Raw genomic sequence first — 23,155 nt, 5'->3', positions numbered from 1 at the left:
GATTCCAAAAAAAACACTCGAACCCATTACCGTCAAGCCAATTGAGACTCATAATGATCCTATAGGGCAGAACAGAACTGCCCTGTAGGGTTTCCAAGGCTGTCATCTACAGAAGCAGACTGCCACATCTTTCTCCCGTGGAGTGGCTGGTGGGTTCGAACCACTGACCTTTTTTGGTTTACAGCCAAGTGCTTCACTATTGCACCACCAGGGTTCCTTTATGATTCCAAACACGAGGAAAAAATTATCTCTTGCCCAAATATTAAGTTAAAATCATCAAAACATGCTAACTGTATAGTACATAATGAGGTCCAATAAAATTTTTATTTTTCCCACAATGGCAACTTTGATTCTTTAAAACAAATATGTCAAATATCTGATTCTGTGATAAATGAATATTTTGGGTGCTTCCTTTTTTTTTTTTTTTTTTTTTTTTGCTGTAGGTCTAAGCATGTACATCGTCTACGTGGGTGATCCTGAACAGTTCTCTTCATGAAATAGGTTCTAATAGACTGGTTTTCATTTGCCCTATTATGGTCCTTACCACTATCACAGATTGGGATGCTGGGTACCCCTATTGGTTATTCAGAGGCCTGTGGATCACGCCCTTACAAAGGGCCATATATGATAGCAAATACTTCTTCAATAATTACTGTAGGATAACTGTTTAAATGGATGATGATTATACAAATTTCTCTTAAAACATATCTAATTGCTTGGATCTTTCTAGTGTGAGATCCTTGGTTCAATTATCTTTTGTTTTATAGTCTGGCATAATAACAGCATAGGTTCTGGAGTCTGCCGCTTTTGTTAAAAACTGGCCTTGTGATTTGGCAAGTTACTTAGCCTTTTGGCGCCTCACATGGAGACCTGGTGGCACAGTGGTTAAGAGCTCAGCTGCTAACCAAAAGGTCAGTAGTTTGAATTCACCAGCCGCTCCTTGGAAACCCTATGAGGCAGTCTACTCTGTCCTGTAGGGTCTCTATGAGTCAGAATCAACTCGACAGCAACAGGTTTGGGTTTTTTTTTGGTTTTATGCCTCACATGGAGCCCTGGTGGCACAATGGTTAAGAGCTCAGCTGCTAACCAAAAGGTTGGTAGAGCGAATCCACGGGCTACTCCTTGGCAAACCCTATGGGACAGTTCTACTCTGTCCTATTTGGGCGGTATAAGTCAGAATCAACTTGACGGCAACAGGGCTTTTTTTTTTTTTTTTTTTTTAATGCCTCACATTCCTCATTTTAAAACAGACTGAAACCCCTACCTCATATCGCTGTAGGGTTTAAATGAGATAATAATGTGGGGCTCTTAGCACAATGCTTGACGTGTAGTACAAACTGACCGTTTGTAGCTATATTATTATTATACTCAATAATGCTTATCTTCATGAATGGAAGAGAGTAATGGCACAGATAATTCAACTTAGTAAATGATAAAGTAATTTTTTCACTTGGGACAAAAAGTTCTTGGGCAGATGCATGCTGTTTACATTTTGCTTGGGCTTCAATTTTTCAGCATACGCAGATCAATCACAGGAAGGCCATAAAGCAGACATTCAGACAACAATAATTGAGAATTGACTTTAAGATGAAAGTCAGGGAAAGGGAAGATCATAGGAAAAGCAGGTTTTTATAATCTCTGAATAGAGAGAAATAATAAGCAATCTGAGGGATCCAGAGTTATAAAGTCTGCCTCAGAACAGGATAACCAGTGAGGAAATCCACGAAGTGTTGAGACACACAAGGTAAGTTTAGTTATGACTTTGACCATGAGGTTGTTGGGTATGTGGCTGGCACTGACTGTTCACCATGTTGAGGTACTCTGCTAAATCTACAGTTACTTCCATTTTACTGTGATGCACATGGCACCCAAGAAACTTGCCCAGGGTTTCTGAGTGAATGCATTTTAAAGTCTGGGTTAATTGAGAATACTTCTTTGAAAGTCACTTGCTTTAAAATGCCAAAGAGTTTACTACTGAGAGGAAATGCTGGGTCTTAAGAATGTTGTACATTTGAGGATGACAAAGACAATAATAAGGGCAAACACAGAGTGAAAGAATGCAGAATTTAAAAGTTAATCTACCAAAATATGGAAATGATTAGTGTCAGAAAAGAAACTGTCATAGTACAGAGTCTGATATTAATTTGGGTGAGTCTTGAGCAAAACTGAAGTGAATTCAACGAATAACGTATTAATAAGGACTCTTTTGGCTGCAAGTAACAGAAACCTATATTAAATTGGTTTAAGCCCCTAAAAAAGGAGGAGGAGGAGGAAGGGATGTATTGGTTTATGTAATCTGGAGGCTTCGGGCATGACTGAAGGTAGGCACTCAGTCACTGACAGGAATCTGTCATCTTTTCTCTGTCTCTCAGGTCTGCTTTCACCTGCCCTCTATATGTGAACAAAGATGACAGCTGTCTGCTTAAGTGCCTTATACTTATAGCCAGCCTGGTGAAACAAATGTACCTTTTCCCCATAAAAGAGTTGCAGCAAACATTCTGGGGATGACTTAGATAACTCTTACTGGCTGGCTTGGGTCATGTGTCTATCCTTTCACTAATTGTTTTGACCAAGGAGGTGAATTAGCCGGCCTTGGGTCACGTGTCCTTTCATGGCGTTCTAGTTTCAGGTGGGGTCAGCTCCACCTGAAGCACTTGGTCCGAGTGTGAGGGAGAAACAGTTTCTGTGGATGGAGAAGATGCAGGACAGACTAGAAGAAAAGTGGCAGATGTCCACTCCTCTCATATTTTGGTCTCCATTCATGTTACCTGCACTATGAGGTTAAAATGGAAATGCCAAGTTTTATCTACCTGAAGAAGGGGGAAATTAAAACAGGATCAGAAGGTGAGAAGTTAGATGGCTACATTTCTTTCTTTTTTTTTTTTTTTATAATTTTTATTGTGCTATAAGTGAAACTTTACAAATCAAGTCAGTCTCTCACACAAAAACTTATATGCACCTTGCTACATACTCCCAATTACTCTCCCCTTAATGAGACAGCCCACTCCCTCCCTCTACTCTCTCTTTTTGTGTCCATTTCACCAGCTTCTAACCCCCTTTACCCTCTCATCTCCCCTCCAGGCAGGAGATGCCAAGATAGTCTTAAGTGTCCACCTGATCCAAGAAGCTCACTCCTCACCAGCATCCCTCTCCAACCCATTGTCCAGTCCAATCTATATCTGAAGAGTTGGCTTCGGGAATGGTTCCTGTCCTGAGCCAACTGAAGGTCTGGGGGCCATGACCACCGGGGTCCTTCCAGTCTCAGTCAGACCATTAAGTCTGGTCTTATGAGAATTTGGGGTCTGCATCCCACTGCTCCCCTCCTCCCTCAGGGGTTCTCTGTTGTGTTCCCTGTCAGGGCAGTCATCGGTTACAGTGGGGCACCATCTAGTTCTTCTGGTCTCAGGATGATATAGGCTCTGGTTCATGTGGCCCTTTCTGTCTCTTGGGCTCATAATTACCTTGTGTCCTTGGTGTTCTTCATTCTCCTTTGATCCAGGTGGGTTGAGACTCATTGATGCTAGATGGCTACATTTCTTTTCATGAGCTCTCTGAAAGTAGTACAGATTTTATGTGGATGAGAAAAAGCAAGCCAAACAAAAAAACCAAACCCATTGCTGTCGAGTTGATTCCAACTGATGGCAACCCTATGGGACAAAGTAGAACTGCCAACCTTTTGTTTGGCAGTCGAGCTCTTAACCACTGTGCCACCAGGGCTCCATGGATGAGGAAAGAAATGTGTAAAGCTTTCTTTTGCTCTTTCAATGTGTAGAGTGCCCTTATAAACTCAAGATATAATTTTTAGTCCCTCGACAGCAGTGGGTTTGTTTTTTTGCCATAATTTGCGTGTGATGGAATGATGTCTTTGGGGGCTGTTAAACATTTTATTAACTGAGAAGTCCATTTACTTTTGATTTGTTTCGGTGCATTTGCAACCTCGATCAGAGAAGAATTCTTACATCCTTCATTTGTAGTCATCCTTTCAACAGGGATGATACATTAGAAGTTCATTAAGTTGTGAAGATTTATTCTAAATAGCATATAAAATCTCAAAGCAATTTCTTTTCTCCGCCTGATTAGATGTTTTATTTTCCTTTAATACAAAATAGGGAAGTGTTCAAGTCCAGTTAACTTCTTCAAAGTCTGCCATACTTATGCGCACATTTAGGGTTTTCTTTTATCATAAAGATGATTTTAGAATTTACCGACGTGAGGTGATTTTCACATCTTTAAAAGTTAATAGTTAATAGAGTATGAATTTGTATTTATAGCCTGTCTTTTCAAAAAGAATTTGAAGGGCTTAACATGAAGGAAACACCTATAGAGTAAGCTTGACAAGGAGCCCTGGTGGTGCAGTGGTTAAGAGCATGGCTGGTTAACAAAAAGGGAAATCAAAAAGTCAAAGAAGAAGGGAAAGCACATATGCCAACTGCAAAAGCTACAGTATATATTATTGAACACAAAAGTTGCCTCTGAGCTTCCCAGGAGCAGGAGCAAAAAAAAAAAAAAAAAAAAGAAGAAGAAAAAAATGGAAATGTGATAGATTACGTTGTTATCGTCTGAGAGGTGGATGCCTAATATTCACCAAGAACAGAAAAGCTTTCCCTGGTATTAAGTTCTAAACTGAAGTCCTCTCGTGAACTCCTCACACGGGGGACATTGAGCACGGTAATGAACATCGCAGAAGCAATATGACTGTTCCTTATAATAATAATTCTTGGTAACAGCACAGTCACAACATAAAAGTTTAACTTGATGGTAGCGATTCTGCTGGGGCCTAGGAGTCTAATGATATTTAGGCGGTGTGTACCGTTTCTTTCTTTTGCCGGATATTTCTAACAGAGATTGCCACTGGGTCATGATACTTTGGATTTCCGTTAGATTCTGGCCGCAATGAGTCATTTGCTTGTTTAAAAAACCTACATTTTTTCTTTAAAAAACAAAACAAAACACCATCACCCCAAACTAGAATACCTCATTTTTTAGAGCTGAATGATAGTACCTTAACTCCTGTTCTTAGATTTTTATCCAGTAATGAATCTTGAATTTCTTCTTGGGTAATGAGACCAGAGTTGTCTTCTAGTCATTACTGAAATCTGAAGAGGTTCTTTTGGTCCTGAAAAGAGATTACGCGCCTTGATAATGGCTTTGTCGTCCTCTGAGCTTAGCATGCTCACACGCTGAAGTAAAAATTACTTGTGATGATGGGGCTTGGCTGGATTTTTTTAGAGCTTCACTGTCCCATATGGTAGCCGCATATGACTATTTCTTTTTAAATTTAAATTAATTAAAATTAAGTAAAATTTAAAATTCAGTTCCTCAGCCACACTCATTACATTTCAAATGCTCAGTAAGCACACGTGGCCATTGTGTCAGTGCCAATTCTAGAACATTTTCATCATCGCAGGAAGCTCTCTTGGGCAGTGTGGCTCCATGTCTTTTCCATGTATCTCTATCTCTCCCTCCCCCTCTTCCGCCCCACAAATGGTAGCTTTCTCTGAGACTGACCTCTACAGCTTCTACAATCTGGGGAAACCATTTATCTTTCCAGCGATTTCCCATGATATTTGACATGGAGAAATTTTTTGTTGTCCAGTTTATATTTCTGTAGTACAGGGTACAAAAAACCAAAACCAAACCCTGAGCCACTGAGTCAATTCCAACTCAGGTGACCTTATAGGACAGAGTAGAACTGCCCCATAGGGTTTCCAAGAGGCGACTGGTGGATTCAAACTGCCCTGACCTTTTGGTTGGCAGCCGAGCTCTTAAGCACTGCACCACTAGGGCTCCTGTGGTACAGGGTGCTACTTACTAAAGTGACAAGTCGATAGAGCCAGCTAGTTTTTATTTGCCAGATAATAAATATTGAGCCAGCAGTCTTAGGAGGTGTTGTTAGAGGCATTTACAGATCCTGTTTTGCTGAATTGCTTCAGAGACTAACCCCATCCTTGATAGTAATGACATTGCTGTCAAACCTCACAGCAAACTTGTTAGCTTCTGTAACAGATTTCGCCAATCTCATTGACATTTTCCGTAAAGAGGTTGCCCCCTTTTTTTTAAATTAGTCTGTGTCCAATCCCACTGTGCATAGGGTCACCAGGAGGCAAGGCTGACTTCACGACAGCTAGCAACAACTACAATTATTTTGGAAGAAAAATGTTTTCTATAAATCTGATTCTTTTGGTGTATCCTTGGTACACATACATGTTGTTATAGGCCTGTGTGGTACAACTCGGGCCTATTGGGAACGTACCAGTGCTGCATTGGCCTTGACCACTCCCATCTTACACAGCTAAACTTTGGATCTATCTTTCACGTAGTAATATTCCACAGTAAGCTCCTTTAGAGAAATTTGTTGAATACGTTGTTTGCCAATCATCTTATTCTATGGCTTGAGTATATAGAAAAGTACAGTTAACATCTTTGCTGTGTATAAAGTTGTTGTTGTTAGGTCCCATCGAGTCAGCTCGGACTCATAGCAACCCTACATACAATAGAAAGACCGCCCGGTCCTGCGCCATCTCACAGTCTTTGTTATGCTTGAGCCCATTGCTGTAGCCACTGTATCAGTCCATCTCATTGAGGGTCTTCCTCTTCTTCGTTGACCCTCCACCCCACCAAGCATGATGTGCTTCTCCAGGGACTGATCCCTTCTGATAACATGTATAAAGTAGTCCTGGAAAGGTCTCTTGTTCCAGATGAGCTGAGCACTGTGTGGTACTCATTAGTCTGGGGTTTGGATCCCCCACAACCACAGAAACAGGCTACCACCTTCCTTCTCTCAGCTGTACAAAAGAACCTGACTGAGAAAGAGAGCAGATCTCTGTTCAGAATGTCCTTGGTCACTGGACACCTCAGAACTGAGGTTTCGTATTAACCATGAATGCGTGTGCCAGTTTCAAGGATTTGAGGACATTTCCCAAGTTCAAAAAAGTCATGATATCGGTAATTTCAAAGCAAAGTGATGGGGTAGAAGGACAACAAATTAATCTCTACTTTCGTGTAACGTTGCAACTTTTTAAAATAAAGAGTAAAGAAACGTCGTGGGGATGGCATAGGACGGGGAAGGGTTTTTGTTCCGCTGTGCGTGTGGCCACCAGGAGGGGGTGTGGGGGTGACACCATAGCAGCCAACAACAACAACAGATAAGTGTCACCAGCCCGTTGGGTGAATTTAATGTAGTTATTTTTACTCTTAATGATAAGACTTCTTACTGAAAGGCAAGTTTTCTCTAAGATTCATTAAGATCCCTTTTGGAGCTTTGCCTTAATTGAATATCAGAAGTTGAATAAACCAACAAGGAAATGTTCTACCTTATTCAACTGTAGCAGCGAATTACCCTTCCACGCCCTCTTTGCTTTATCACAAAGGTCAACAAGATGTTATTGTTATACAAAACAATTACACTTGTGTAATATCGCCTTATATTTGTATGTTTGTGTTTCTTTAGTCATTAACCTACCCATCCACCCCTTCCCTACTATTTTGCTTTTACAAGTCTTGGTGCACAGGGCATGCATTCCACTGGGCCCCAGTTTTATAAACTATTTTCCTTGGGTTTTTTTTTTTTTTTTAATCACATGGGCCACATTGCTGAACAGCAAGAAATAGATTAAAGAGAATAACTCTAGAGAATAAAAGATTATGGAATTTTCTTCTGTCTGCACTTTTTGGTGGCATTGATTCTACCGAAATTCTATTTTGATTCCCTCCAATAATATTGTTCTCATGACTGTCAAGGCATGAGGCGCGTGCGCGCGCGTACACACAGACACACAGACGCGCGCGCGCACACAGAGACACACACGCACACACTCCTCGAGCTGCCTGTCTGTCGTAAGGCAGTGGCAGGCGACTGATTGGCGGGCTGTGTGTACTCTGTGACCAGATTCCCTCTACAGGAAGGCAGGCCATAACTGCCTGAAGCCCATTGGCCGGGCCTCCCCTGGAGCCTCCCTTTCTTTTTCACGGCCCACCCACAGCCAAGTCTGTGCGGAATCCTGAACCAGCCCGATTTACATCCATTCATGAGTCTGTGACGTCAGCAAGCCTCTGGGCCCCTTTGCAGTGCGCTGGGGGGATTGTGTGGGTGGAATCCACCGCCCTTGATTTTTCTAATTCTGCAAGGCCGTTTTTTTTTTTTTTTTTTTTTTTTAATTAACCGTCCATCTTTTTAAAGCAAGAAAATGGGACGGCATGTGTAGGAATCCTTCATCGTGGTGAGTACTGCACTCTGTTTTTCTGTTTCCTTCGCATTTATCTCGCAGGGGCAGATGGAGAACGTATTTGTGATTGGAGGTGATTAGCAAACGGATAATATTGAGGGAGACAGAGGGAGCCAGACAGACAGAGACGGGGGCAGAGAGAAACCCGAAACCCCGTTACAGCTAGGAGCCTCTGAAACTGACAGCTGGTTTTCCTTTGCTTGTCTGCCTGCTAGACGTGGACATTTTTCGTTTACGGCTCTGCACATTACCTCCAGATGCTGGCTCGGCTCTCCTTAAAGGGAGGTGCGTTTCTCTGAGAGGGGATGAGGGTGGTATGAGAGGAAAAGCCCAGGTCACCAGCACGGTGCCGGGGAGAACCGGGCCCGCTAGAAACAGCAGGTTCCAGCCCGCTGGGCACTTGTCTTGCTTTCTGCTGTCCTTTCTGTTGTTTCTCGCCCTTCACCTTGCCTTTGTTTCCTGATTGTCCAGCAGTGGATAACCTCAGATGGCAATCTGGGGAAGATGAGTACTTGTTCAATCATTTTTTTCTCAAGCTTTTATTATGGGAGCTATAGTGGGGTATTTATGCATATCTATAACTCCTCTATGTCACGGTATACACCTTATTTACACTGTCTGGAAAAAACCTCAAAGCCTGTACTAGAGGCAAGGGGGAAGTTATCCTTAAAATTCTAATTTTTAAAAAATGTCCCCTAGCAAAAACTAAGAAGTGGTTTCTTACTGCGTTCCATAATTATCTTGCATAGAAATGCACACAAATATGTTCATAAGGTAAACTTCCCACTGAAGATAGTTTATTCCATTGGGTTTGGGAAACACGGTTAAGATCTGATGCGGTCCACGTCTTAAATTGGTTTGATAGTTTGCTCCAAGTTTTAGCAGTAAGTCAGTATCTGTGATTAAATCTGTTTTCCAAGACTCTGGTTTGTTCTGGCGCAAGTTGGTAGTGATAGTAAAGAAGAGGAATGTGACACTGTGACATGTCTGCCTCTGGGGCAGATCCTCAACCCAAATAATCTAGTAACATTTTCCAACTGTCTCGCTTTGAGCCATTTATATGCTAGTCCACTGCATGCATCTGACTGCTCCTTCCAGTGAGAGGGAACCCAAAATGCCTGTGACTGCTTATCATCCCAAGTTGTCATGTTTAGCTTGAATAATCAATATTTGGTTTTGAGATTTTCACATCCTAATGTTATCTCATAAAGCAAGGCTTCTGAAGTATGGCTCTAATGCTATCTTTTGGATTATTCTTCTTAGTGAATCTTTCAACTCATATTTAATTTCAAAGTTTTCATGCCTGGGGATTTGGCATTTTCTTTTGTCTCTCAATCTGGCAATGCCTTCACTCAGCTCTTCTTATTTATTTATTTAAGTGCCATTGAACTCGCTAGAGTTGTAGGAGAAGGGAAACCTCTGCCTGGTTCTAAATCAGATCTTTGTCCTACATTTAGGTGGCTGTGGTTTCATATTTCGCTGTTTTTTATTTGCTAGGTGGAATAAAAGGAGCCCTGGTGGTATGGTGGTTAAGAGCTTGACTGCTAACTGAAAGGTCAGCTGTTCGAACACACCAGCCACTCCAAGGGAGAAAGATGTGTGACAGTCTGCTGCCTTTAAGATGTACAGCCTTAGAACCCTATGGGGCAGTTCCACTCTGTCCTGTAGGGTCACCCTGAGTCGGAATCAACTCAGCAGCAACTGGTTTAGGTTAAACAAATGAAATGACATTTTATACCCCAAACCGTGCATAATATAAACATCTCCACTTATTTTAGCATTTTTCTTTTTTTTTGTGCACCTTCAGAAACTTTGTTGAAAGTAGCCATTTCAAAGTCATTTTAAATTATTGAAGCCTACTTTCAAAATACTGGACACCGGATTGGACTGGACGAAGGGTTGGAGAGGGATGTTGGTGAGGAGTGAGCTTCTTGGATCAGGTGGACACTTGAGACTATGTTGGTATTTCCTGCCTGGAGGGGAGATGAGAGGGTGGAGGGGGTTAGAAGCTGGTGAAAAGGACAAGAAAAGAGAGAGTGGAGGGAGAGAGCGGGCTGTCTTATTGGGGGGAGAGTAATTGGGAGAGTGTAGCAAGGTGTATATGGGTTTTTGTGTGAGAGACTGACTTGATTTGTAAACTTTCACTTAAAGCACAATAAAAATTATATATATATAAAAGACTGGCCACCCTGGTGGCATAGTGGTTAAGAGCTAAGGCTGCTAACCAAAAGGTTGGCAGTTCAAATCCAGCAGGCTCTCCTTGGAAACGCTATGGGGAAGTTCTACTCTGTCCTATAGGGTCACTATGAGTTGGAATCAACTTGACGGCAGCAGGTTTCATTTTTTTTCTGTATCTAAAGTCTAAATTGTTAGGATCTTTTAAAGAAATGGGTTTATGTAATTTAGCTCGCCTTAGGAGATGTTCATCAGACTCTCTTTTATGTACATTTTGTGACGAAGCTGCACTTTGGATTATTAAGGTAAAACTATCCCTTTATGGCACAGAGTGACTCTAGAATCTCCCACTCTCTCCCAGTGGCTGTATTCTAGGTTATACTTATTTTCATATATAGGGTACTCGTAGGAAAAAAACAAACACAAAACTCTTAATTGTTTAATATCAAACAATAAAATCCTGTGTATCAGTGACAGTCAATAGATGGCTTTCTGTTTAAAAATTGAAGCTACTCCAGAAGTAGGAATTAATTTATTTAGTAAACAAAGTCAGTCAAACCGGAGCCGTGTCCGGGGGAACTGTCCAAAGAATGGTTTCTAAGGGCCGGAGGCCACATCCACTGGTATCTGAGGGAACAACCAGACTGTGGACGGCAGAACCGGTCAGTTTAGTTTGCTGTCTGCCTGCCCTCTGACCGCCTGCTTCAGCTGAGCTAATTGCTTGGGGGACTCAAATGAATCAAGATAGCCAAGATGACCAATTCTGCCAGGTGGCAGCCTGACTCTTGCAATTTTGATTAAAAGGAAGAACATTTTCTCAGAGCCCTTTGATAATTAAAAAAAAAAAAAAAGTCATTCAAAAGATACCACACTCTTGGGTGTTGGTTATTATGCTGTAAGGATATAGAGAAGATGAAGGTTTAGACGATGCAGTCTTCCTCCCCTCCCCAAAGTCATCTAGAAGGCAAATTACCAAGCACATAGTGTCATGGTTCAGAAATTGTTCCTTGAAAATAGACTTTAACATTAGAATTTTCAGGGGAACTTTTTCTTGTCTTTTTTTTTTTTTTTTTTTTACTATTCAGTGTTTGTAGAATAGTCACAGAGTTCTGCGACCATCATCATAATCACTATTAGAACATTCTCCTCACCCCACAAAGAAGCCCCAAGCCCATAAGTAGTCACTCTTCATTCTTCACCACCCACCCTGCGCCCACCCCTCACCACTAGTCCTAGGCAACCATTAATCTACTTTCTCTATATGTAACCCCAAAACCAAACCCGATGGATGCCCTCGAGTTGATTCTGACTCATAGTAACCCTACAGGACAGGGTACAACTGCCCCATAGGGTGTCCAAGGAGTGGCTGGTGGATTCGATCTGCCAACCTTTTGGTTAGTAGCCGAACCCTTAACCACTGCGCCACCAGGGCTCCTACCATTAGCCCTAGGCAACCATTCATCTATTTTCTCTCTCTATAGATTTGCCCATTCTGGACATTTCAAATAAATGAAATTAAACAATATATGGTCTTTTGTGACTTAACATAATGCTTTCGAGTTTCATCTATATTGTAGCATGACTGAGTAGCTGATTCCTTTTTATTGCTGAATAGTATTCTATTATGTCCACTCATTAGTTGATGAACATTTGGGCTGTTTCCACCTTTTGGCTATTATGAATAATGCTGCTATGAATATTCATATGCAAAATTTTATGTGGATGTGTGTTTTCATTTCTCTTGGGTATATGCCTAGGAGTAGAATTGCTAAGCCATACAGTAACTGTATGTTTAATGTTCTGAGGAAATGCCTGACTATTTTCCAAAGTGGCTGCATCATTTGACATTCCTACTAATAGTGTGCCAGCGTTCCAGTTTCTCCACATCCTCACCAACACTTGTTATTCCGTCTTTTTCATTAGAATCACCCTAGTGAGTGAGAAGTGGTATCTCATTGTGGTTTTGGTTTACATTTCCCTAACTGGAAACCCTGGCGGCGTAGTGGTTAAGTGCTACGGCTGAAAACCAAAGGGCTGGCAGTTCGAATCTGCCAGGTGCTCCTTGGAAACTCTATGGTGCAGTTCTACTCTGTCCTATAGGATCGCTATGAGTTAGGATCGACTTGACAGCACTGGGTTTGGTTTTGGTTTTTTAATGGCTAATGATGTTGAGCATCTTTTTGTGTGTTTATTGGCCATATGTATCTCTTCTTTGGCCTATTCAGATCCTTTGCCCATTTTAAAATTAGGTTATTTATCTTTTCATTGTTGAGATATAAATATTCTTTATATATTCTGGATATAAGTTCTTTAGCAGGTATATGATTTGTAAACATATTCTCCCATTGTGTGTGTTATCTTTTCATTTTCTTGATATCTTTTGCAAAAGTTTTTAATTTTAATGAAGCTCAATGTATCTATTTTTTCTTTTAACTGATTGTGCTTTTGGGGTCATATCTAATAAACCACTGCCTCATCCAAGGTCAGGAAGATTGACTGCTGTGATTTACCGTAAGAGTTCTGAAGTTTGGCTCTTCCATTTAGGTCTATGATCCATTTGAGTTACTTATTGTGTATGGTATAAGGAAGAAATCTAACTTCATCCTTTTGGAATGTGGATATCCTGTTGTTCTAGCACTATTTGTTAAAAAGGCTATTCTTCCCCTCAGTGAATTTCTTGGAACCCTACCTGGGCAATTAAAAAAAAGAAACACTGATACCATATCCCTCCCTCCCTTCCTCCCCCCCAGAGATACTTAATCCATCTGTGGTAGGGTCCAGACATCTGCATTTTTAAAAAAATCTTTCTAAATGATTCTAATCAATGTTGAAAATTATTGGCACGGATGGGTTAGTCTTAGAAAAGGAACACCACTTATACCTCAGGATGAGTGAAGAGAGAGAATTCTGACGGGGAAAGGAGGAAAGAGAGGGAAATTAAGATTCATACCAGGAAGCAAGGATTTTCTTGGTTAAATAGTCACCTGCAAAAAGTGAGATGTTATTGGAGGTCAGTAAAATATGTTAAAGATGAGGAACTAACATTTATTAAACAGCTTTCTGTATGCCTATGGAGCCCTGGTGGTGAAGTGGTTAAGAGCTCGGCTGCTAACCAAAAGGTCGGCAGTTCGAATCCATTAGCCACTCCTTAGAAACCCTGTGGGGCAGTTCTACTCTGTCCTATAGGGTTTCCATGAGTCAGAATCGACTCAACTGCAATGGACTAGGTTTTGGTTTTATATGCCTGTAGACCTGCTAGGAGCTTTCACATACATTATTTCATTTAAAATATAATCCTCATGATATGAAGTAGGTACTGCTATCCCCACCTTACTTATGAGAGAACAAGCTCAGAAAGATTGCTGACTCAACCAAAGACACACCAGACAATGCACATCACACCTAGTTTTCAAACCCAGTTCTAATTCTTAATCCCATTCCCTTTCCTCTGTCTACCATGGATTTTGAGCACTGAGTACTACCATGATTTGTTATTGGCCAAGTCCAGCATGAATTTAAGATCTAGGAAGGCTCAGGTCTGGACAAAGAGTAAGGTAAATTGGAAGGTGAGGGTAATACAGGATTAAGGGTTGGCACAGCAGCTGTGGTGGAAGATGACAGGGTGAGAGTAAATGAGGATTTTCATGTGATAGCTAACCATGGAGCCCAGGCTGCCTGCTCTGCCTATACTTAGCCAGCAGGAAAGGGCCTAAGAGGACGGAGGGCCAATATACTGGGCGTGGGAGAATGACTGAAGGGGATGGTGGGGAGACCATGATGTACCAAGTAGAACTGGCAAATGTAGTGGTGTTTTCATTCATTTAATCAGATATTTATTGAGCATTTACCATGTGTTCTAGGTAGTGGATACACAGCAGAGAATAAAACACAAAAATCCTTGCCCTCTTAAGGCTTGTTTTCTTCTAATGGGTAGAGACGATAAGTAAGTAAATTATGTAGTATATTTCAACGGTGGAAGTGTTAAGAGGAAAACATAAAAGTAGGAGGAGGATGGGGAATATTGAGGGTGGGTTAAAGTCCAAAACTTTTTAGTCTATGGTTGATGTGTAGATATAGATCCCTCAAGAAGATAGAGGAACCATCAAACTGAGGAGCCTGTGGTTGACCAAGTCAGGCACCTTGGGTATAAAAAGAGCTTAATCTAAATCCTAAAACTCAAGGTATTTTTAGTATTGACTTTTTATGTGTTTTGTTCACCACTTTATACCCAATGCTTGGCACATAGACGTTCCATAAGCGTTTGTTTCAGTAACAGTGTCATTTTTTTTTTTTTCTTTTTTTGGATTATAGATTTTTCCATTCCAGGGCAGGTGTAATGCTTAGGGAACCTTTTCAAACTTTGCCTGTGCCCTGTTAGGCTAGCTACTCCGTGTGTGTGTGTGTGTGTGTGTGAGAGGTCCTTCTGTGATATCACCACTGACAATCACTGCATAGTAAGCCGGAGGTAAGGGTGGGCTTGTGCTCTATTTCTCAGATGAATTGGGGCAGAGAACCACCACTGTAGGCAATACCAGAGACACTTAACATTTCTTGTGCTGTTTACACTTTAGCAGGAGTTTCACATGCACCACCTTGAACAGAGGGTGAATTAGACCCTTGGGGTGGCGGCGTTAGTAGTTGCTGCTGAGTCAGTTCCAACTCATGGTGACCGCATACGTGCCAGGTAGGACTGCTCCATCGGTTTTTCAAAGCTGTGACCTTTTGGAAGCAGATCCCCAGGCTTGCCTTATGAGTTGCCTCTGGATGGGTTCGAACTGCCAATCTTTCTGCTAGTAGTGGAGCACTTAACTGTTTGCACCTTCCTTTACCTGCCTTCCTTCTCTATGTAGGAGATTATTTATATTAAATGGATAAAATTAACACATTTTCTCTTTTCTTGCTGTATGGCTCAGTGATACAATGGAAGAAGAATGGGACTAAGATATTAGGGTCTCTGTAGCAGTCTCAGATCATCTTTGGTAAAGCAAATACTCACTCAGCTTTTTAAAAATTTTTCCTCAGCTTTGGTTTTAACATACGAGATGAAGAAATTGTACGTAGTGATCTCAAATACCTTTTTAGCTCTAACATTGTAGAATTCTTGGAATCTGGTTGTTAATTACCAACATCACATAGGCATGTGACAATTTCTAAGGCAATTTGGTTAAAATCTACCTTTATTCCATTTTTTCACTGTACAGTGAAACCTATGAGAGGTGGAACTTAACAGGACTGCCTTGTTTTTCCAGGTCTTACAAGTTTCTCGCCTTTGACAGGGTGCAGTCTTATCACTTTTCTATCGCTCATTTTAGTGGAAAATATCTGAGTTCTCCTCCTCTGACAGGTTTCCTCCCTATACAAGTTCCAGCTTCCGCAGGTTTTACTGTATTTTTATAGATGTCTGACCCCCACGGATGCTGCTACAGCTGAGGAAGAGGAAGAGGTATGCTGCTACAGCTGAGGGAGAGGAGGAGGTATTAGAAGTGTTTCAGATGGAGACATCTGTGTTAAATCACTTGCACATTTGCCCAGGGATTTCCTCATTAGCAGGAAGTACAGTCCTGATCAGATCTGACCTTGCCACCTCTAGGCATGCCCATCATCAGTCTCATTTGTTTGGCCCCCTTGTCAGGAGAGGAGCTTCCATTAACCTAGTGATCTGGAGGACTGGGATAATAGGGGGTGTGGCTACCCATAATCCAATAGCCTGTTTGGTTGTGTTTAGCCCTTTCCTGGATCTGACCTTTATTAGAGTTCTTAAGAACAAAATTCATCATATTGGCTCTTTCTATCTCTGTTTCTATCTTCTGTTATCTTCTAACTCAGTCTGAAGTGTGATGAAAGGCTATAGTGAATGAGAAAATGAAGACTCACTAAATTCATAAGTGGCAAACCATGAAACCCATGAGAGCTGGAACTCAATGGGATTGCCCTGCTTTTCCTGGTCTTGCTGGTTTTCTGCCTTCGGCATGATTCAGCTTATCACTTTTCTATCGCTTGCTATTAGTGGAAAATATTTGAGCTTTCCTCCTCTGACACAGGTTCCGGCTTTCGCAGCTTTTACTGTATAGCCAGTCTTTGAAAAAAACAAGATTTCATTATTGTGTATGATAATCTCTAGCTTTGGAAATTCTTCTTTTCAGAATTCTCCCAATCCAAGTTGGTTGATGGATTGATGTTTTAAAAAATTTTATTGTGCTTTAGGTGAAAGTTTACAGTTCAAGTTAGTTTCTCATTCAAAAATTTATACACAAATTGTTTTGTGACATTGGTTGCAATCCCCACAATGTGTCAGCACTCTCCCCCTTTCCCTTTCCATCCTGGGTTCCCCATGCTCATTCTTCCAGTTTTCCTGCCCATTCCTGCCTTCTTGTCTTTGTTTTTGGGCAGGAGTTGTCCTTTCGGTCTCGTATATGTGATTGAACTAAGAAGCACCTTCCTCACGCATATTGTTTGTTTTATAGGCCTGTCTAATCTCTGGCTGAAGGGTGAACTTTGGGAGTGGCTTCATTCTGAGTTAATAGGGTGTCTGGGGTGGATCGATGTTTTGAATTTGCAGGTTTTGTCAAAGACAAAAGAGTAAAAAAAAAAAAAAAATCAGAAAATTCCCTTTTTACTGTTGTGTTCATTTCATCAGTCTGGAATTTTTCTATATCCTTTTTCATTTGTCTAAGAGTTAAGCAGGGAGCTCCACTGTCTAGTCCTGACAGCTTTAATACTTTCATGTACTGGTTCCATGGAATAACAATAATATATGCAGCAGTGTGGTAGAAACACCTTGCAAAAAGCAGTTGTGAATTACAGGGGACAACCCTAGGAGAATGTATAATTTTAACTGTGCCATTTTCATTGTTTAAAAATTTTAAGGAAAAACAACGTAGGGCTTCCCACTGGCAGATGGCGAGGACCTTTAAGGAACTAATTTGTACTGTGCATTCCTGAGCTGGGAGTAATATTGGAATTGAACAGGTCCTAGAAGACTTTTTAGTGCAATTCTGGATTCCAAAAAGGCGAGAGAAATGAAGGAATGAGCTGATTGAGGGTCTTGGGCTGAGGAATAGCCCAAGAGGAAGGACTGGAGAAAGATGAGAGAGAAGATGAGGACAGAGCCCAGGGACACCCTGGCTGAGCCGATGGGGCAGGTGGCAGCCAGGACAGCGCTTTCCACCTTAAACCGAAGGGACTGGATCCGCGACCCAGGCAGAAATAGGTTCCTTTAGAGTCCTGAAGGGAGCTGTCACACTTGTTACTATTAAAAAGAGGGCTCAATTTTCAAATCAGCCCACAGAGGCTTACTACCCCTGGGGCACTGTGCCTGCATCTTTGGCAGCAGCCCCCTGCCTTTAACTGAACTCATCAGGCTATCTGCAGATGTGGATAACTGTGGGTCATGGAGACCAGTGAGATAAAGCTCACCAACAACAAAGCCACAACTGCTTTTTCCAGGGAATGGAATCCCTTGATTAAAGTGAGATTAAGCATTTTACTAACCAAACCAAAAAACCCAAACACGCTGCCATTGAGTCCATTTCCCCTCACACAGCAAATTCAAACACCTCTGCACACTAAAAAGGACCTGGTGCCACATACCTTGAGATATTTATCTTTACTCACTGCTTCTGGGCCTGAATTACGGATGCACTCGAAATCTTTGCACTGTTTAGAAACTCCTGGGAAATCCCCACCTGACGCTGCAGCTGCCAGGGCTCAAGAGCCAATCTGAAACGACATTTTACTGCTTTGCCAGGTTCTCCACCCCCCTCTTCTCTTCCGCCTCCTTTTTCAGGCCATATCTGGGCAGAAGTCCTTCCCATCTGTTTGTCTAACCAAGAATAACTGAGCATTTTCTTCATGCTGCTTGTATTAACATCGAAGCTCGGCCCTAATCTACCTGTTAAGTATTCTCAGAGACCAGGAGATCCAAGTAATGAGGTTTCTTGGAGAAAGAAAAACAATCATATAATCCTTTCTATGTTCTGTAATGATTTCTTTTCACCACTGAGGACTTCCACCGTAACACATCGAGGCAGCACTCTGTATCTATCACCTGCTGTCCTCTGAGCAAAAGGTTAGCTACATGGATAAGCCTTTCTTTTAACTAAATCTCATACCTATAATACTGGCTCTTGAGTATTTTGTGAGAGTCAAACAGCTTTCACCACAGATTGTTTTATAAATAGCCTTTGTCTCTTTCTTGCTAAGTATTTAAAATGCCATGGGATGATTTTAAAAACAAAGAACAGCCACATGGGTTCTTAAAAGCTTTGAACCACATCTGGAAAGTAAAGAGGGGTGATCAAGAGACACTTCTTATTACAATAGGGTAAAAGGCACCCTACCACAACGAAAAGGAAGTGACTCCAAGGGAGTATCTAGTACACACCAAACTGTAATACTTTAAAGCTTTGCCAAGCTCATGAGTAACGTGACCTGAAATGCATATTATTTGTACCCAGAAGTTCCTCTAAGCTGAAGAATAGTTAATGCATTTGAGCAGGCCGTGAGCTGGACTTGAAGGCTCACAGTAAGGAAAATATAGCCTCAAGGCTTCTGTCTTCTTCTAAGGAGAAGCCTCCTCTGGTATATTCCTAAGTGGTGGCAGCCAAGGAGCTGCCAAAGACCAGGAAACTAAGCTCTGGGGGCCTTGTTCTGGACCTACCCTTCATGGTTAATTCCTGTTATTTTTCATCACAGGAAACTGAAAAAGTAAAAATTTTTCTTTGATTTTTTTTTTAACCAAGCAGACTCCTCAGGATCTCTTATTTTCGTATATAATTTACAAAATAGTTTATGAAAGAAACTTTTAGATACTTTAACAGTAGATTATTTTATAGAGTATGCTTAAATAACAAAGGAAAAACAATTTTTCCTTCTATTTCTGTTTCTTAGTTGACCTGCCGATATTGGTCTCCATCAACCAACCAGCCATGACTTTTGTTGTTGGTTGCTCTTGAGGTAGTGCCGACTCTAGGTGTCTTTACGTCTAACAGAACGAAATGTTGCTGGGTCCTGTGCCATCTTCATGACTGTGTGCTGAGTTCATTGTTGTGACCTTTGTGTCAGTCCATCACATTGATAGTTTCCTCGTTTTCCTTGATCTTCTCTAACCAGTACTACAACCTGGCTAACTAACCTAACTGCACAAAATCTGGCCTTTAGAGAGGGTTAAATGAGATAAATTATGTAAAGACTGAGCACAATGCATGGCATGGAGTTAAAAAAAATTACTGTGGAGTACATTCCAACTCATGGCGAATCCATGTGTTATGGAGTAGAACTGTTCCATAGGGTTTTCTTGGTTGTAATCTTTGCAGAAGCAGATCTCCAGCTCTTTCTTTCACAGCGCTGGTGGGTGGATTTGAACCACCAACCTTAAGGTTAGGAGTCAAGCGCAAACCATTTGTGCCACCTAGGGACCCTGACATATACCCAAACCAAATCCATTGCCATCAGGTCGATTCCGACTCATAGTAATAGGACAGGGTTGAACTGCCCCATAGAGTTTCCAAGGAGTGCCTGGTAGATTCGAACTGCTGACCTTTTGGTTAGCAGCGGTAGCTCTTAACCACTGTGCCACCAGGGTTTCTATAGAGCATTAGGCTTTTAATCCGAGGGTTCAGGGTTCAAGTCCGTGTTTAGGCATTGACATATAGAAAACCCTGAATAAATGATGTTGCTAATATATGTTCGTTTCCTTCCTTCATCCTTCCTCAGACTTCATTAATTATCTACCATGTAAAAGGCTGCCAGTGTATATCCTGTGGGCAATTTAAGGAAGGAAGGAAGGAAGAAAGAGAGAGAAGAGTTAAATAGGATTCCTGCCCTCAAGAACTCACAGTTCACTCAGAGAGAGATGAACACATAAGCAATTATAATAGGACAAGGGTTTTCAAACTTTTTGGTCTCCAGACCAAAAATAATTATTGCGGATCCCAAAGAGCTTTTGTTTATGTGAGTTATATCTTCTATATTTACCATGTTAGGAATGAAAACTGAGAAAATTTAAAAATATTAATTAACTAATTAATTTTAACAATAACAAAGGCATTAAACATTAACAGAAATAACATCTTTTTTTTAAGAAAAATAACTGTAGTTTCCAAAACCTCCAAAAATTTTTGTGAGAAGGGTGGTGCAGTTAAAAGAAATTTTGCAAACCACTTTCATGTCTGACTTGATAGAAGATCGCTGGATTCTCATGTCTGCTTCTGTATCCAATCTGTTGTATGTACCACGTGAGAGAAAGCAGCCTTTGGAAAGCTCCACTGTGTACTTGTGAGAGAATGAGAGTGAAAAGGCAAATAACGTCTTATTATAGAATAGTTCTGATCTCACAGACCCCCCTAAAATGTCTCAGGGATCTCCAGGGACCCACAGCCCACACAAGAGGACCATTGCAATAGAACGTGGATGTGAGGAAGGAGCAAGAATAACAGCTAACATCTATATTCTGCGTGGAGCCCTGGTGGCTCAGTGGTTAAAAGCTCATCTGTTAACTGAAAGGTCGACAGTTCGAATCTCCCAGCTGCTCCTTGGAAGCCCATGGGGCAGTTCCCCTCTGCTCTATAGGGTCGCCATGAGTCAGAATTGACTTGATGGCAACAAGTTTTTTGTATGTTTGGTTTTTGTTTTGTATTGTGCTTAATATCTACCAGTCACTGTCATAATGTTTATATATTTAAACCCCACAACAATTCTATGACTTGGTGCTATTATCATCCCTAATCTCCAGGTGAAACTGAGGTACAAAGGGTAAATTCCTCAAGGTGGAATCAGCACTCATTTTCAGACAGTCTGGCTCCAGGGTTCAAACTCTTTTTCATGTCATCACTCTGCTTCTGTACCTGGGGATCGAGTAAGATTTCATAGAGAAGACATTTTTCTTAAAAAATGTGTAACAAGGAGCTTCTTATAGGTAACCTTGTGAGAACATTTCATTGTTACTAGATACTGAGTAGGATTTTACTCTCGCGAATGTTTTCAGCCTTCAGCTTTATCTAACCCTCCTACATCACTTTACATGCAGACCTTTTTCCTTTTTGACCCCAGCATCAACAGTACCCCCACCACAGGTGCACCCCCCACCCTCCATAATCTGTTCCAGGTTCCTGCCAGTGGCTACCAGTTAGGAGGATTTGCAGCTTCAAGGCCAATGACAGGATTCTGTTTATTAAGAATAAATCGCAAGCACAGGACCTAAAGAAATCTCAGTTAATACCAGAAAAAAAAAAGGAAACTATTTTAGGATTTAAAGACAGGACCATGGACCTATAGTGCACTGTGTCTATGCCTTATTACAAAGTTACTATTTTCAACATTTATCCGAAAACTCATGATATTGCTTGGGTGAATATAAGAGGAATTCAATAGGAGATTAAAAAAAAAAAAATGCTGAACAATAGCTAAACCTTTCATGTGTATAGCCATTTCACAGGAGCCCTGGTGGAGTAGTGGTTAAAGCGTTCGGCTGCAAACCAGAAGGGTCGGTGGTTGGAACCCACCAGCAGCTCCTCAGGAGAAAGATGTGGCAATCTGCTTCTGTAAAGATTTACAGCCTTGGGGCAGTTCTGCCCTGTCCTTTAAGGTCACTATGAGTCGGAATCTACCCAACGGCAACCGGTATCAAACATGAGGCTAGAGAAGCAAATCATACCAAGGAAAAAAAAAAGAAGGTGGGCTTTATTCTAAGAGTGGGGGATTTTAAGAAGTTGAGCTTTATGTTCAGAGTTGCGTGCTGGGAAAAACACTCTGGTTATGGAGAAGAGAATGGAGTAGGGTGGAGAGACTAGACACAAGGGTACCGTTAGGGGATGTTACAACAGTCCAGGCAAAGGTGATGGTGGCCTATGTAGAAACGGTTGTTGGGATAAAGAGAAATACGTAAATTCAGGAGACATTCAGAATGTTAAAGGATATTTTTTAAAGGCTAAAATAACAATTCACACACATAAAATAAGCATGTGTCAAAGATATTATTAACTCATTAATTAATGAGAGAAACAGTAAGATGATAAAAGGAAAACTCAAAGAACACACAGATATATAGGCAAATCCAAAACCAAAAACCGATTCCCACTCATAGCGACCCTGTAGGGCAAAGTAGAACTGCCCCATAGGGTTTCCAAGGTGGGGATGTTGAATTGGAACTGCTGACCTTTTGGTTAGCAGCCAAGGTCTTGTCCACTGCACCACTGGGGCTCCAATAGGCAATTAGGGATACTAAAACCAATTTACAATTAGGTGCAAAACCGATCAATATCCACCAGGGAATAATCAATGCATCCTACCAGACACAATTCATTTGCATTTCTATGGACAAGAATCAGTTTGCTACAATTTACAGAATTATAAATATCTCAACCACCACCCCTCTGTCAGTTTATCATATTGTGGTGCCCTTGTGTTGCTATGATGCTGAAAGCTATGTTACCAGTGGTTGTGGACTGAATTGTGTCCCCCAAAAATGTGTGTCAACTTGGCTAGGCCATGATTCTCAGTGTTGTGTGATTGTCTGTTTTGTCATCTGATACGATTTTCCTGTGTTGTGAATCCTACCTCTATGATGTTAGTGAGGCAGGATTAGAGGCAGTTATGTTAATGAGGCAGGACTCAATCTAGAAGATTAGGTTGTATCTTGAGACAATCTCTTTTGAGATTTAAAAGAGAGAAGCTAGCAGAGAGACAGGGGGACCTCATGCCACCAAGAATGAAGAACCAGGAGGGGAGCATGTCCTTTGCACCTGGGGTCCCTGAGC

General features: G+C 41.3%; 1 protein-coding gene across 2 annotated transcripts in view; it reads left to right on the top strand.

Moving 5' to 3' along the window:
* The first annotated feature begins 8,168 nt into the window (after positions 1–8,168).
* Positions 8,169–23,155, top strand: part of MAP3K13 (mitogen-activated protein kinase kinase kinase 13) — a 107,525-nt gene continuing 92,538 nt past the window's right edge. For both annotated transcript variants that reach the window (XM_064277713.1, XM_023551550.2), the window contains exon 1: positions 8,169–8,219. The gene's annotated coding sequence lies outside the window, so the exon portion shown is untranslated. The remainder of the gene's footprint in view (positions 8,220–23,155) is intronic.

This window comes from Loxodonta africana, chromosome 1 (genome assembly GCF_030014295.1).
Source record: "Loxodonta africana isolate mLoxAfr1 chromosome 1, mLoxAfr1.hap2, whole genome shotgun sequence".
Taxonomy (NCBI): Eukaryota; Metazoa; Chordata; class Mammalia; order Proboscidea; family Elephantidae; genus Loxodonta; species Loxodonta africana.
Note: the sequence above shows the minus strand (reverse complement) of the source record. Positions and strands in the feature narration are given on the sequence as shown.